General features: G+C 41.4%; 1 protein-coding gene across 13 annotated transcripts in view; it reads right to left on the bottom strand.

Moving 5' to 3' along the window:
* The window catches only part of SHISAL1 (shisa like 1), a 95,538-nt gene extending 79,508 nt beyond the window's left edge, over positions 1-16,030 (bottom strand). For 2 of the 13 annotated variants that reach the window (XM_038173344.2, XM_038173346.2), the window contains exons 1-2: positions 15,491-16,029; positions 12,147-12,218 (exon numbers count right to left, since the gene is read on the bottom strand). The gene's annotated coding sequence lies outside the window, so the exon portion shown is untranslated. Of the gene's footprint in view, positions 1-12,146; positions 12,219-14,886; positions 15,381-15,490 lie in introns of those variants that run through there. The other 11 variants (XM_072041546.1, XM_072041574.1, XR_011810886.1 and 8 more) reach the window with 10 other exon arrangements.
* Between the last annotated feature and the right edge of the window lie 642 nt (positions 16,031-16,672).

Genomic DNA, 16,672 nt, shown 5'->3' with positions numbered 1-16,672 from the left:
TACATGGGAGTCAGTATCATCGTTTTGGTCAGCTATGGGTCTGCGCATCCCCATCAGCCTTTTAAATGGAGCTTGATCAGATGGAAGGATCAATTCGTCATCCAGCAAACAACGACAGCAGGTGCCCCCAGTTTCTACATCACATTATGTGACCTGGTGTCAGTGCAGCCATACTTCAACCGATCAGGATTTTATTTCTGCCCAAGTTCTAACACAGGAAAGGGGTACTGTAATTACCCGAACATGTATTATTGTGCATACTGGGGGTGTGAAACCATTGCTATGGACTGGACACTCGGGGCTGGTCGGAATAAATTCTTACAAGTGGGATATGGGCCGCAAGGTTGTAATCAACAAGCAGGTCCCCATTACAGGTGGTGAGGGCATGGTATAGGGTATACAGGAACCTTCCATGGAAATAAAGAAATTTGCAAGGTTCTATATATAAATATAACAAACTTGGACGATACTAGCTGGGTACTAGGAAAAATGTGAGGCGTCAGATTTTACAAACACAGAACAGATAGGGAAGGACTCGTACTAATAAAAAGGAGGATGCTGATAGGCCCCAGGCAGTAGGACCAAATGAGGTATTGTCAGAAAATGTCCAGGGAATCCAGCCTGCAGAAAATACTACAGTGCCAACCCTCGGCAGCCCTACGAGCTCAGGTAAAGCCGAGAATGATAACATAGCTGAGAATAACATATGGGGGGGTCATGAATGCCAGCTACCAATTATTAAACAAAACAAACCCAAATGTAACAAAACATTGTTGATTATGCTTTAGTATAAGGCCTTCATATTATGATGCTATCGGGAATCCTGGGGAGCCCTCCCGCACAAACGAGAACAGCCCTCTACATTACAGTTGGGAAAAGACATAAGGGTAACACTAACAGAAGTCACTGGAGGTGGTAGGTGTGTGGGCACAGTTCCTAGTGGGAAGTGTCACCTATGCAATATCACGGAGAATGGAAAACAATCAGCCGAGTGGTTAATCCCAGCCAACAACACTAGGTGGGTTTGTTCCCTTTATTTAAAGGGAATAAAAAGTATAAAAAGGGACCCTGGGGGGGGTGAGGCGCGCGCCGTTGGCAGAGCCGAGACTCCCCGGCCGCCCAGCGCTGTTTTGCTTGCTGTTGCTTACTCAATAAATTCCTTTCTCTTATTAATGCAATGCTCTCTGAAAATTAATTAAGGGGGCAACTTATAACAGAGACCACCCTTAGTCCCTTTATTTGTGACTCCAGGTCTTTTTTCTTCTCCCTTTCAACCACATACTTATCTCTTGCAATTGCATGTTCTCCAGCTGTTGCCCTTGATCCCAAAACTAGTAAGGCAGGCTTTCCACAATCCTGTTGTCACTCCTCCTTCACAACTTCATTTGGCTGTCAAGTCTTGCCCATTAACTCCTCCAAAGACTGTTGCAGAAGGGCACCAAATATGTAGGCTTAATATGAGAATTTCTTGACCAGATTTGTTTTATAGAACTTAGGAGTTCCAACTCCATGAAATGGTATCAAGCCCTTAGACATACACTCCCTTATACTGAGCTGATTGCTTCTTCTAAGTATGCATGGCTTGGCAGAACACTTCCCTGCCTTCACCCAGAAATCATTCACATAGAGTCCACCATTCAAGATACCAAGTCACTGAGGGATAAAATAGCAAATGAATTTCATGTCAGTAAATGCGAAGCAATGCAGGGTTGAAACCTCCTCCCACCACTAGCTTTACACAGTGGTGGCCTCCAGCATAGCTACTGAATCTTAGAAGGGAAATATGAAATCAGAAATAAATAATCTTATGCAAGTCAAATAATTCTACACAAATGGTGATTCTGTTCTCAATAGCAGTCAGCAGACAGAATTTTAGAAGCTGCTGGGAAATGAAAAAAAGAGAAGCTCATTATGTCATAGTATAAATTTAGAGCTCATCTACGTATGTAGAGCTGGAAGGGGAACAGGAGAGAATGAGGCCAGTAAAAGGTGTAAAAGACTTTCTGTACGCATGTAATTAAATGGACTAGGAAGATTCAGCTGTGAAGGGAACTCATAAAAGTCCGTAAAACCTACAACTGCCATGGGCAAGCTGAACAGGCAGTAGTCATGCACTGCTTCTCATAATACAAGAAATGTAAGCCAAATAGCATTGTCAGAAAGCAGTTCTAAAATAAACAAAAAGAGGTGTTTGCTTTTTTTCCCCCACATAAAATGCAGTTTAACTGGATTTTGTAGATGACAACAGCTTATATTCTAAAAACTATTAAACAAATGTCATCGGTAAAGCATCCACCAATAGCTATTAAACTCTAAGCTATGATCTCTGATGCAAAAGGTACCTGTGATGCAGATGGCCAGAAGCTGGGAGAGCATATCTATTTGTGGAAATGTCTGCTTTACACCATATGATATCTACTCCAGCCAGCATCAGAGCTATGACAACAGGCTAGATGGATGTTTAATCTGACCCAAAACGTCTGTTCTTACATTTCTTTTCTGTGTCATCTACCCTATCCAAAAATAAATAAATAAATACATAAAAGTACAGTCCCCCTCACCCTGTTTGCCATCCTTACAAAATGCCTAAAAAATAATAATAATAATAATAATAATAACTCTAAAAGAATAGAATAAAAGTTCAAAGTCACCTTAATGGTCCCAAAAATGCTGGTTTTCTGAAACCTATTGATACCAATTGGTAACCTCTTGGTATCAATGAAGTTGCAACCCAAGGTCAGAGCATGCAAGAGAACTCTTCAAACAGACTTTTACATCTAGAAAGTAGATTCCTGTTAAAGGACAAGTCCCTACACTGATGCAGTTATTACTGTGTGTATAGGCAACTACTATCTAGATAATCAACTTAAAATTGCCCTATACCCTACACAGGGTACACATCAGGCAAAAACTTCAGAAGACTCCTGTGAAGTGGTCATCTTGTACATTGCTTAGTTGTTAGACACTGCAGGAAAAAAAAAAAAAAAAAGGACTTGTTCAGTCCTTCAGTCCTTAACTTGCTTCTAAAAAAGCAGCTGATCCCTTTTGTTATCATAAGGAGACAGGAATGAGAATCTTTCCGTGGTCTTTTGTTGTTCCCAATGTAAACCTTATATATATATATATGTATGTATGTATGTATATATCTTACTGATCAGCTGTGTGTTTTGGGGGTTCTACTTTCTATTTCATTATTTATTTAATGACAGTGGGACTTCACTTCTAGCTTAAAGAAACATATTCTTCAGACATTATTTCAGCCTTCTAATGGGAAAGATCCACAGCTAATTATTCATACCATTACAGTTTCAGAGATCCTTCACTCTTGTCATAGAACAAACTTCAGCATTGCTTAGCTGCTTATTTACTGATGTCTTTTAATGCACTGACAGTCTTGCTGCAAAGTCTGGATTCCTTTCAGAGGTGAATCACCAATAAGTCCTTCAAAATCCAGGCTCTGCATTTATTTTATCACTACATTTGTTAGCAGTAATGAGCTGTGCAACAGATGGCTTCCTTTATTGGGTCTGCTTTGTTACTAATAACTAGCAAATTAATTTAGGTGACATCCTATTCCAGGCCCACTACCCCTCAAAAGGAAAAAAACCTTCATACTTACGGATTGCATTCAGATTGGATATATAAACTACATGTGAGATAATGCCACCATAGCACCCAATTAGTATCTATCAAAAATGTTTTTACCCATCTGATTGTATCATGTGCTCAGGATCTCAATTCACAAGAAAACACTTTTTTTTTTTTTTTTTTTTTGGGGGGGGGGGGCAGGGGGGAAGGAAGGCATTCTGCGCCACATATAAATTCTCCAATATAAGGCTATGCAACCGACTATGGTTTTTTTGTTTGTTTGTTTGTTTGTTTGTTTTGGCAGCTAAGTTGGAAAAAATTAGAGAAGACATTCATGGTGATACGGGATAAACATTTGTTTAGTTTTGGTGCTTGAAACTAAAACACCCAGAACATTTACTTCATACCAGACAGAAAGGAAAAGCAAAGGAAATAGAAATCTGGCTCACAAAACAGGGAAAGGATTTTCCTTGTTCTAACCAGTGTTGCATAAAACCAAAACCACTGCCACTGTTCCTAATACAATTACCTGAGATAGATACAAAGAGGAAGAAGGCACAATGAATGATTTTTGAGACAGAAGTTGAGTGAATTTTGGAAGCTTGTAGGCAGCTGCGAGACACCAAAACTTTCATTTGCCCAGCCCATGCCATCAGTTTGCTGCAAAACAGTCATGACTGACTTTGGACATTAAAACAAATGGCAAGATTCCTATTACTCTCCACCATGTGGCTGCCTAAACCCACCTAAAGAGGGATAGGTGAGATAACTTAGAAGGCAGAAGGAACAGAAAAGAAAGAGAAAGCTCAGCTTTGATTGTGAGAAGTGACAACACAACAGTTTCATTTACATTATTTAAATGTTATACACTGCTTTTAATTGTTTGTTGTAGATAAATATATTACGCATAAAGTTGCAAAAACAACTCTTGCTTTTAATGCCTAATTATCAAAAAAGAGACACTGATATAAACACAGCCTGCTTAAGAAAGGTGCCGACTTCACTGAGAATATTGCTCCTCTTATCTCTCCTTAAGAAGCACCTACCACCAAGAGTCTTCATTAAGATGTGAGACAGGTGCAATACAGAACACATCTGAAAAGCATGCCTGTATTTTTGTAGTTCTTGCTTGATGTTTTCAGGGCGGACTATAAATATCAGTGATTTAAGACTACTGGATTAAATTTCATACTTCAGAGAAGAATGAAAGAGAAAAATAATCTGTTAAATGTTAAAACTAAACTCTTGTGAATATGTTTACTCTGTATTTCAATTCCATCACTGCAGGAGGTTTAGGAGGCTGTTACCTGTGTTTGATAGGTAAAGCGATACATTTTGTTCCTACCAATCTCAATCATTTGGATTCACATTCATGACACTGCCAATCTTCCACTGAAGTCTGATGTCAGAAGATGTAGGGAGAGGGTAGGTGGAGTTGATAAATAGTTATTATAAGGGTTACAAAGTCTGGATCAAAATTTGCCATAAGCAGTAACCTTGTTGTACCCCTCATATTATCACTGAGATGTTAGAGCAATTAGAAAATTACAAAATGAAAATATGTTATGCAAATTCATTTTAATGAAAGCTATGCATGTATGCCTATATGTGTCCATGTGGATATATATTAATTTCTCTTATGTGTAACAGATTCTAGGAAAAAAAAAGGAAGGAGGCTTCGAACTACAACCTTAGGGCTTAAAGTGACTAATGACGGATAGAACTTTCCCTGCTATGAATGTGTCACGGAGAAAGAAGACAGAAGATAGAGACTCTCTAACAAAGACAATTAATAAACTGCACAGCTCTCTGCCAAGAATGACCCAAAAGCGTGGGAGTGTAGTGATAAAGAGTAGAAAGGCAAAGAAGCATTATTACTGTCAGTTCCCTTCCTCATAAATTTTACATTGTTATATTTAGATTACTGGCCAGGAGTGCATCCTGATTCCTGCATAGGGGACTCACAAGGGTTTGCTTTGTGTTCACAATTGCATCCCTCACAGATATGGGGCTTGACCCTGCTTCCATTCAAATAAATAGGAATGTGTCCATGGACTTATAAAATTATAATACAAGTCTTGAAACAGTTACTTCAAATTAAATAAAAGTTTGAGCCCCTTGTGTGCTCTTCTACCCTGAAAAAAGGTGAATTGTTTCTTAATTGCAAGATGGGCTTCTAATTTTTAAATACATTTCTATTTGTATTGTGTCAGGTGCCGGGTCCTGCACCTGGGACGGGGAAACCCTGGCTGCACATACAGACTGGGCGATGAGACGCTGGAGAGCAGCCTAGAAGAGAGGGATCTGGGGGTCGTGGTAGACAGCAAGTTCAATATGAGCCAGCAGTGTGCCCTGGCAGCCAGGAGGGCCAACCGTGTCCTGGGGTGCATCAAGCACGGCATCGCTAGTAGGTCGAGGGAGGTGATTGTCCCGCTCTACTCTGCGCTGGTGCGGCCTCGCCTCGAGTACTGTGTGCAGTTCTGGGCACCACAGTATAAAAAGGACATGAAACTGTTGGAGAGTGTCCAGAGGAGGGCTACGAAGATGGTGAAAGGCCTGGAGGGGAAGACGTACGAGGAACGGCTGAGGGTACTGGGCCTGTTCAGCCTGGAGAAGAGGAGGCTGAGGGGAGACCTCATCGCAGTCTACAACTTCCTCGTAAGGGGGTGTCGAGAGGCAGGAGACCTTTTCTCCATTAACACTAGCGACAGGACCCGCGGGAACGGGGTTAAGCTGAGACAGGGGAAGTTTAGGCTTGACATCAGGAGGAAGTTCTTCACAGAGAGAGTGGTTGCACACTGGAACAGGCTCCCCAGGGAAGTGGTCACTGCACCGAGCCTGACTGAATTTAAGAAGAGATTGGACTGTGCGCTTAGTCACATGGTCTGAACTTTTGGGTAGACCTGTGCGGTGTCAAGAGTTGGACTTGATGATCCTTAAGGGTCCCTTCCAACTCAGGATATTCTATGATTCTATGATTCTATGATTTGTGAAGCTCCTAAAAAGTAAATACTAGCAACGCATGATGTAGGCTGGTTTCTAACATAAAGTATACACCTCTAGAGTCAAGAGACAAATGGTAAAGTCCACCCAGAGCAAAAAAAGAAGGGAACAGGAATGGGAAATAGTGAAGAGTGACTGAACCTGATTTGTGCAGCAAAGATCACAGAATTGTAGGGGTTGGAAGGGACCTCAAGAGATCATCAGGTCCAACCGCCCTGCCAAAGCAGTTTCCCTAGAGCTGGTTGCCCAGGTATGTGTTCAGATGGGTCTTGAGTATCTCCAGAAAAGGAGACTCCACAACCTCCCGGAGCAGCCTGTTCCAGTCACCCTCACCGTGAAGAAGTTCTTTTGCATGTTGGTGCAGAACTTCCTGTGTTCCACTTTGTGGCCATTGCCCCTTGTCCTATTCCCACAAACCACTGAAAAGAGGTTGGCCAAATCCCTCTGTCTCCCACACTTAAGATATTTGTAAACATTAATAAGATCCAGTCTCAGCCTTTTCTCAAGGATGAACAGACCCAGGTCTCCTCAGCCTTTCCTCGTAGGGGAGACGCTCCAGGCCCCATATCAGCTTTGTGGCCCTCTGCTGGACTCTTTCCAGGAGATCCCCGTCTTTTTTGTATTGGGGAGCCCAGAACTGGACACAGTACTCCAGTTGAGGCCTGACCAAGGCAGAGTAGAGGGGGAGGATCACCTCCCTTGACCTGCTGGCCACGCTCCTTTTAATGCACACCAGGATTCCATTGGCCTTCTTGGCCACCAGGGTACACTGCTGGCTCATGGCCAACCTGTCGTCCACCAGGACCCCTAGGTCCTTCTCCTCAGAGTTCCTCTCCAGCAGGTCGTCCCCCAGCCTGTACTGATACATCTGGTTGTTCCTTCCCAGGTGCAGGACTCTGCACTTGCTCTTGTTAAATTTCATATGTTTTCTTCCTGAACTTCATTTGGTTTCTTCTTTAAAGATGCTGACTATACAGCAATTTGTACACTTTGCCACTTTTCTATTGATAGAACAACTTGAAATCTGTCACAAATCACAGATTAGAAACAGAATAGCACCAAGCCCAAAGGAACCTCTCCATTTGCCATGAGTCCTGGAAGGGTGACAGGACAGGATGTGACCCAGTAACCATTGCACTGGCAAATGCCCCTGCACTGCTTACATGGCTACTGAGTTGCTTCATATGGGAATTCACAGATTTACCCAAACAGAGATGAAAGCCTGCAATTAAAAGTGATAATTAACAGTCTCTGACTTGCGTGTGTAGAATCTCCTTGCATAGTTGGATTCAGTGATTCTTTGTTCTCTGGCTAGAATCCAGCTTCCTAAATCCCTGACAATAGTATTTCTAAATATGAAAATTCAGCAGTATGTTGATCAGGGAAATGCTGCCGTGTCACCATACTTTACAACACGATTGCAATGAATTACTCTTAAACTGTACACAATCAAAAAAGATAACAAGCATGATTATACTGAACTTACTTCACAAACACGTTTACAATATTGAGAACAGCCATGGACTAATTCCTCTCATGACTTCTCAATTCTAGCCCAATCTGTCAGTGAGCAAAAAGCCACACATGCATGTCAAAACTTCTATACCTCCATCTGTATAAAGGGAATTTATTTCAGGTGCAACTGAAAACATTGCATTTTCAGAGGCTCAGATGTTAAGGCTCAGAAAAATGAGCCTTAACATTTTTCACAAAACAGCAATGAAAACTGTCCTGTAAAGATGTCATTGTTCTGCTTCCATTCACACATGCTTGACTTTTTCATCATTTTGAATAGCTTAAGTTCTTCATGAAGCTTCATTGCTTCCACTGACAATACTTCTGCCTTTAGTTTTATGTTGTCTTCTATGGCTTTTGAGTAAATCACACAGCTTTGTATTGAATTTCTGCATTTGGGGATATTTCATGTGAGTAACTTCTCATTTGGTCAACTTTGGAAGCTTTCTGTCCACATTATATGCCATGGTTATACTGAAAAGACAAGACAGGAACAAAAAAAAATAATCTCAACTGTGTAAGAAAATGACAGTATTTTGGATTTTAATGTTTTTTGAAGATTCATATTTGCTATTTACAATAAAGCATCTGAAGAGAACAAAATTTCCCTGGAAAAGTTTACCACTGTAGAATTTTTCCTATGTTTTTGAATGGCAAGATGACCTACCTGGGAAGTGACATAATAGGAAAAAATGTCAGCCACACACTTTCCAAGACAGAGTTTTTTTTCTTTTCTTTTCTTTTTTTATGTTCAAGAATTGTTGGGCAGAGGAGCATGTTGATGGTAGATGCTTTTAGGATTCCACAGGAAAAAAAAAAAAAAAAGAGAAAAAGGGATGCAATCTCCCAAACTCTCACCACAAAAAGCAATACAGTACAAGATGAGAGATTACCAGGTGAAGCATGGTTATCAAAGGAAGTGGTGTTCTAATTACCACAGGCTGAAAATCATGTGGAAAATCAGCCCTGGCACTCTCATATATGGGAATGCTACACAGATGACAAATGCACAACGTATATGGCTCAAGTGACTACCTCCCTGCCCCCTCCTTGCACCTCGACAGCTATGTAACAGTGGCTCTCTATGGGCAAAAATAGTGAAATATAGGGATTTTGGAAAGCAAGCACAGAGCTGCAGAGATCTACAAAATACATTCCTGGAACAGCCTACTTCCAACAGGCTCTAGGTACTTCACTTGAACTCCTTTTAGAGAAAATGCCTGTAATTGAAAAAGTTCCTCTGTTAAGGGAACCACAGGAACATCTACACGGTAATCACAAAGGGTTAAGACCAAAGCGGGGGAAAAAAGTGCAAAGCTAAAAATAATACACAGGATATATAGAAAAATCAAATTGTTCTAGTTAGGAATCAGTCTTTCTAAACTATCACAATTCCCAGCAACAGGACGCAATCTTTAGTTTTCCATGATAACTTCCAAATGTATCCTCATCAGTGTGGGAAAGGGCCTTTTGTTTCTCCAGGTGAACTGAAATCCCTCTGCCTTTTCTGCTTGAGGCAGTGAATCCTTTTTGTAATAGTTACTAAGTCACACTTCACTACTTCCAGACCATAGTAGGACTGGAATTCTAAGGGACTGAATAGTGCCCATTAGAATAAGTAAGATTTTAATCAGTGACATGATCAAGCCTCAATTGCTTCTCAGAGCAGGCAGAACTGGCAATCCTCCACAGTCCTTCCAGGAATGTCCTGAGGTTTGTTGTTTGCAGTCCTTTGTCTGCAAGCATGTTACTGTTGAGAGGTTTGAGGCATAAAACAATGCCCAATTCTTTGATGTAGTGTTATAGTCCAGTTCTTTTTTAGGAAGTTTCTTTCTAGCTACTGAAGTATGTTTAGGAACACAATTTGTTCCTGTGGCAATCAGCAAGAATTTTGCTGTTCTCCAAATAGAGCAGGAACAGACTCCCTGTCTGCAACATCAGGCACCCCAGCATTAACTGACAAAATTGTGTGGGCCTGCTAAGCTTCACTAGTGTGAAAAGGTCAGTCCACAAATCAAGAGCCTCAAAGGGAGAAGCGTGCAGATTCTTGCTGGGGCTGCTACGCGTGCAGAGGCTAAGTCCCTCCCTGCCTTATCCCAAGAGAACATCACAGAACAGTACCTTAGCTTACACTCTGAGCACACCACTTGGTGGGTCTGCCAGGCTGTATCGCTTGCTAGTGAAAAAGCAAATCAGTGTAATACTAGTCAGGTGAAGATAAGGCAGTTTAGATGTAGCATCAGCATCAAAAGGTTTAGATGCTATCTGAACTCATGTAAGTACTTAACGGCTCCTCTCTGTAGGCTTTATATATAGGCAAGGGATATTGAACCGTAAAATAGGGAATGATCTCTGTTTTGCTTGCTGTGTATCAGTTTCGTGGGGGTGTGTGGAGTTCATCTTCCTTGCTTCTATTTTGGTGAGGAGTGTTATATGCACCTAGAGTACCAATAAAAGCAGAAATCCTCTATCACAGGAACTGCTAACATAGAAATTTGCCTATATTTTTCCCCACCATAACCAAGAAAAAGAAAAAAAATCAGAGTTAAAGCACTGGAATTAAAAATCAACTGCTCCAAAGGTAGCACTACGCTGCCATTAGATTTTCAAGATGGCAAAGGCTTTTGAAGTCTGTTGGATATTACCTGGATGGCAAAGCAAAGACATGATATGGCAAGGATAAACAGTTTGTCTCTTTCTTGTCTTTTGCCTCTCTGTCTAGAGAAGTCAGTCCCTCTGAATTAAAATTACACCACAGACATTTCCAGTCACCAGAGGATGAACTCTTTATAATTGAAGCTAAGTAAGGCACAGAAGACTTCATACTGGGTAACCCATAGAGGCCAGCAAATAGCTTTGTCTTTGTTTTCAGAGCCTTTGAAAGGAATCCTTTTGTTCGATATTTCTGAAGCAGTAAAGCAGTCTGGTCTGCTCCCTCTCAGATTTGATTCAAACTTCTGTGATTTAGCTTCTGCCTTTACTGGGCTTCTGGTGACTATTAACACCATTGTTTCTACCCAAGTTGCCACTATCTAGATCAATCTTTTGAAATGTCAGTCTTCACAGAGTGCCATATTTCTTCCCAAATTTTTAAGTCCTTATAAGCCTCCACACATTCAGGAGGCCATACCATGTTCAGCAGGACTTTGTGAGAAGAAAGATTTGCTTTGCTCTTCAGACTTCCTATAGTCTGTATCGCAGAGATGCACAAACTGATCACTAGCTGGGCCCTACAACTACTGACTCCACTATTAGTTCGAGCAGTAAGGACTCCACTATTCGTTTGAGCAGTAAGATGATTTGAAAGTAACAAATTTGAGCTGGTGTCTCCTTTCATCTCTCTATTTTGTAAGTAGGAAACAGATCCAGGTCCAAAATTTCCAAACTCACCAGTGAATTTGTGCATGTCAACTTGCAGGTGCACAACATCAGGCATTTTAGAGACCTGGGCTTTTCCCCCTCCAGGTACATTTTAAAAAAATAAATCTTTGAGTTGTGTCAATTTCGGGCCCTAAAATTCTAAGTCACTTTGAAATCATTGTACAGAGTTGATTAAAAATAAGGCAAGTAAATGAAAGGATCGAAAAGAGATTTCTAGATCTTCTCATGTAAGAGATCTCATCTTTAAGAGGAATAAAATGTCTCAAACACAAGAGCTTTATTTCACCTTCCAATAATATGCAAAAATACTTTTTTCATCAGAATTTAGCTGTCAAAGTCAGATAAAGCAAAAAATGCAAATCTACCATATAAAGCAGAAAAGCGGGCAGTTTAATAAAAGTCTGTTTTTCATCTGTAACCTTTCCTAGGAAAGAACCTTACCTCGATCTAAAAGCCTAGTTTATCAGAAATCACCACTATCCATTTATAGGGTGACTTTGAAAAGTAAGACAAACAAAAAAACATAGCTGGACTTACCACCAAGTACATCATATTTTGAAGTGTAAACATCTTTATAGTAGTTTATCAAGAGCATAATTAAGCTCCCAGCTAGAACAATACAGAAACAGCTCTCATACCTTCCTAATGTCATTACTTACTGCTGTCAAATGTAGCTGTGTGCTTTATAAGATCAAAAACGGTACTTGGAAACTCCTCTGCCTTTCTCCTACCTACAAACACAAGAAAAGGAGAAAGAACAAATAAGTATTTAAAAAAAAAAAAAAAAAAGATTCCACTTCATTTCTTTAGTGCTGGTTTGTGCCACTGACAAGCTCCTTCCCACTAATATGCACATTTTAAATTCATGATTACTCTATTTTTACATACAGAAAATTAGTACATTCACCCTGACAGCAAACATACATGTTCAAGAAAAGCAAGAATGAGACATAATTTATTTTCTAGCCCTTGAAGGATAGATATGTGAACTCTTTCTCTGAGAGTCTTCTATAAATATATTTAGCAAAAGAAATTTTAAGGTACTAGCATTAGAAGCAACTCCTTCAGTACCTCTTCACACTGATCTGTAACAATCTTACTGCCTCTCAGAAAGTGGCTAGAGATCATGCTAAGACCACAGTGACTGATACAGAAAAAAATGCTGCCTATCATTTCTTGTTATTGTACCGCAGTAGCGTTTTGCTGCTACAGCAGAGATCTCTCTGGGCACAACAGATTTTACACTGAAGATCCTACACTCCAAAAAAACAAGACTGAATGATAGATAATAGGAGGATGACAAATGGGGGAATGATGAAATATAGAGGTAAAGCAACTTGTCCAAAGTAGATCTGTTAGAGAAAGGAGCTCAGCCATCTCCACTAAATACTGGTCTTGCACATTATTCACCAAACCACCCGAGGGACTTCCAACACCACAGAAACAAACAGCACTTAAGTCTACTTCTACACGCCACCAAAGTTTAAGCAATACGTGGCTTCAGCAACACATAGCTTCTTGAATATAAACACTGCCAGAAGCATTTTTGTTTTAGAAAAAAAGTGTACATTATATCAAAGTTATGTTGGTATACTACTGAGTAAAATATAACATAAACCCATATCATCTGTACCTATGGATTTAGCCTTCACGTTTGCTTTTTTCTCCACTCCCTCAAATATAACATCTTTATCAGTAGCAGCTCATACACATAAAAATCTGTTTACAAACCTAAGCAAATAGTGTTCTGAAAAACAACTCTAAATACAGACTTTTTATGAAATATCTTTCATAAGAGAGCCCTGCTATCAATATTAAAAAAATGAAATGAAGACCACCCTCCTCCTCCCCATCCCCCCACCCCCGGCAACTAGGGTCTGAGAACTGAATTGGAGTATCTGTTGTCCTTACTACCACAAGTAATAACAGACTGAACTTTGCAGAGGACATAAAGCACAGAATAAAGCCCAGTTCACTTTCAGTCTATCTATATTGACTGTGCAGCACTAAGTATTACAAATTTAGTAATTCAGTATAAGAACATAATTCAATGACATCCAAAGGAGATAAGATATTAAAGTATCATTTCTTTTTCTTTCTTTGCGTAGGGTTGTCATATATTTGCTTCACTAGTGCTGGTAATGGTCAGAAGGTCCTCAATTCCCAAGAAATGTTGTCAGGCAGATGTTTCACTACTGAGCTGCTAAAAAGACCAGAATACAAAAGGCAAGGTCACAGGTTTTGATTCCTTAGAATGTTTAAATAAATGCTTGAAGCACAATTTGTCTACGGATATGAGAGAACACTAATGCATTTGGAATGAGGCATATATGTTTTAGCACTTTGCTCAGCTCAGCTTGGGATAGACTCTTCCTCAGAGTAGGAAAGAGATACTTAATTTAAAATAGATACAGTTTGCTTAAAAGGAGCGTTTAAACAAAGAATAAAAATGTACACTTCTTACTAAAGTTCCCCTATTGCTATAACTTTCTACTCAAAGTGTTTATAATTGAACATCAATTAGACAGTATTTGTGTTTTGAACTGCATATTCTAAAACATTTCTTACACGCTCTCTTCCAACGCTTCTGTACAGAACACTACATATTAAAACGTTTCTTGGAAAACTATGAAAATTAGTAGAACTGTTTCAGATGTTTAACTTGACATACAGTTAAAAGTGTGTTGCTCATTTTCTCTCTTTGTCTCTCTCCCTCCCTGCCTCCCTCTCAAAAAAGCTTTTAATTCCGTCTCTGGTTGCAATACTAAGGCAAGTGATAAAGACTGTCATTCAATTTTAATCTTTTCTTTCTTTACTATTGTATAACCTTGCCAGATGTATACTCTTTGTCATAGTAGGCATTCCTACAAATTTAAATCTGCCAAAGAGTCACATTTTTACCTGAATCTGATGGAGTTAACCTGAGACAGTAGTGACTGGTTGTTAGCATAAATAGGATTAGAATTATCGATTTCAGATGGATAACACTACACATTACCCAAAGACCAAGCAGGACTGTGCTAGGTTGATTAAGACTGAAGCTAAAGAAGGAAATTTTCACTTGGATCATGACAGAAGAGGAACATAAAACACACATTTACTACTCATAACAGAAAACAACACATTGAAATTTAACAGTACTTCATCTCAGAAGAATTGCTTGATTAGCTCGGAACACTTTGCAGGTATGAGTGGGCAACGTTTCCTTTTTGAGACACAGTAGGATATAAAGAAGTTATGAGGCCTGTCAAGGTCACACCACAAGAAGGTGACAAAGTAAAACAGTGCTCTACCTGTGCTCTACCACAACTACAGAGAAGGCGACACCCAGCCTCCCAGAGGGTTCTGTGCTCAGAAACGATACGCAAAGATAACAAGCATCACACTTGCAGTACTAACATGGCTAAGGAGCTCTTGCTTGAGTAAGAGACAGTTCAAACTGTATTTTGGTCCCAGCTTTATGGCCAGAGGAGATAAACCAGTAAAGGAAAAGGTGAGGAGTCTCGTCCAACTCTCCACACAAGTCCCATCCGCGCATCGTTAAGGAGCGCAGGCAAGCAGCCGAGTGGCAGCGGACCGCTGCACCAGGAATGCAGGATCGATCAGGTTTTATTTGCTAGCTTTTCTCCTCGGTGACAAAACACGGCGTTAGCACGAACACATTTCACGAAATGGAAAAAAAAAAAAAAATAATAAAAAGCGGGCAAAGAGATAACGCCGAAGGCTCGGAGGTGTCTCGTTGTCATGGAAACGAGTCACCAACGAGCTTTCTAAGACAGGCGTGATTAATACCCGAGCCCTGCTTCGATTCGAACCATCGATTCAGAACCCAAACACATACACACGGCACGACCCCAGCAGCCTGGACGAGCAAGGCAGCCGTCCCGGTGCCGCGCGGCCGGGCTGGCAGGAGGCACGCCAAGTTTCCCACAGGCGACCTGGCACGGCTCGGCACGGTTCCTCCAGCCCCTTCCCCTCCCCAAACCCACCCCAGCCCGCTGACCTCTCGCCAAGTCGCTGCCGGGCACAGCTGCTTCCCTCAGCTGTGGGTCGAGCCGGGCGGGTGCGTCAGTGCTCGAGGCAGAGGACGAGGCGCCGGCGCTGAGGAGCCGCCACCTCCGTCGCCATCTCACTGCTCCGCGGCTGCCGCGTCTCCTCCTCTCCCCGCCCGTGTCCCCTCCCTCCCTCTCTCCTCTCCCCGCCCCGGCCCCGGCCAACCGCTCCCCCGCCACCTGCCGATGGCTCTCAGGTGCCTCCTGGCTCTCTCCGGAGCCCAGCAGCGGCTGTCCCGCGTCAGCCCGCCCCGCTGTCCCGCACGGAAACTTCCCCGCCCTCCTCCCTCCTTCTCCTCCTCTCCCGCGGGGCTGCCACCATCGCCTCACGGGAGCCGTGAGGGGGCTGCGGGGCAGGACCGCTCCCCTCAGAGCCCCAGGTAACGGCCAGCCCTGGGGGTTAAACGGCCGGCCCTTTGCTCCGGGATCTCTAGGTAAACGCGGCTCCAAGCGAGGAAGTGAAGGAAGACGTGCGCCGATTTTGAGGCTCAATTGCCTAAAAATGTCAAAACTTTATCCTCCCCCGCCCCCGCACTCTTCTGCCTACAGTCGCGGAGAAGCAGGCTGCCTTAAGCCGGCGACCATAAATGATCTCCCTCGTGCGAATTTGTAATAAAAACTATTTTTCATTTACACTTTAATGCATAAGCCGTGCAAAGCAGGGCGCTCCGCAGACACTGTTGCAGGAGTGATGACTCATGCCCACCGCATGTATGTTATTTACTGTCTGGGGACGCAGCTATATTTAAATAGCTAATCGGTAAAAAATCGGTAAAATATATATTTAATATATTTTAATATATTAATATGCATTTAATATAATATATTAATATATATTTAATATATTTAAATAGCTAATCGGTAAATCAACGGGGATGTTGTAAACTGTCTCCCATCACTGGGATCTTGCTCCTTGACATGTCTTAAGCAATGGTCTAGCATGAAGGTATGCTTTGAATATTCAAGCAACACTTTTTGCACAGGTGGTGCACATGGAAAGGAGCAATCATGGATGTACTTCTGAAATCAAGAGAGAATATAACTTTACCAAATTTAGCCACTTGTTTAAAATCTGAGTTAAATGATTTCAAACATAACTCAAGGTCCCCTGTCAGCTTGTGCTAGTTTCTTAT

This window comes from Anas platyrhynchos, chromosome 1 (assembly GCF_047663525.1).
Source record: "Anas platyrhynchos isolate ZD024472 breed Pekin duck chromosome 1, IASCAAS_PekinDuck_T2T, whole genome shotgun sequence".
Classification (NCBI taxonomy): domain Eukaryota; kingdom Metazoa; phylum Chordata; class Aves; order Anseriformes; family Anatidae; genus Anas; species Anas platyrhynchos.
This window is presented reverse-complemented; position numbering and strand designations above follow the sequence as displayed.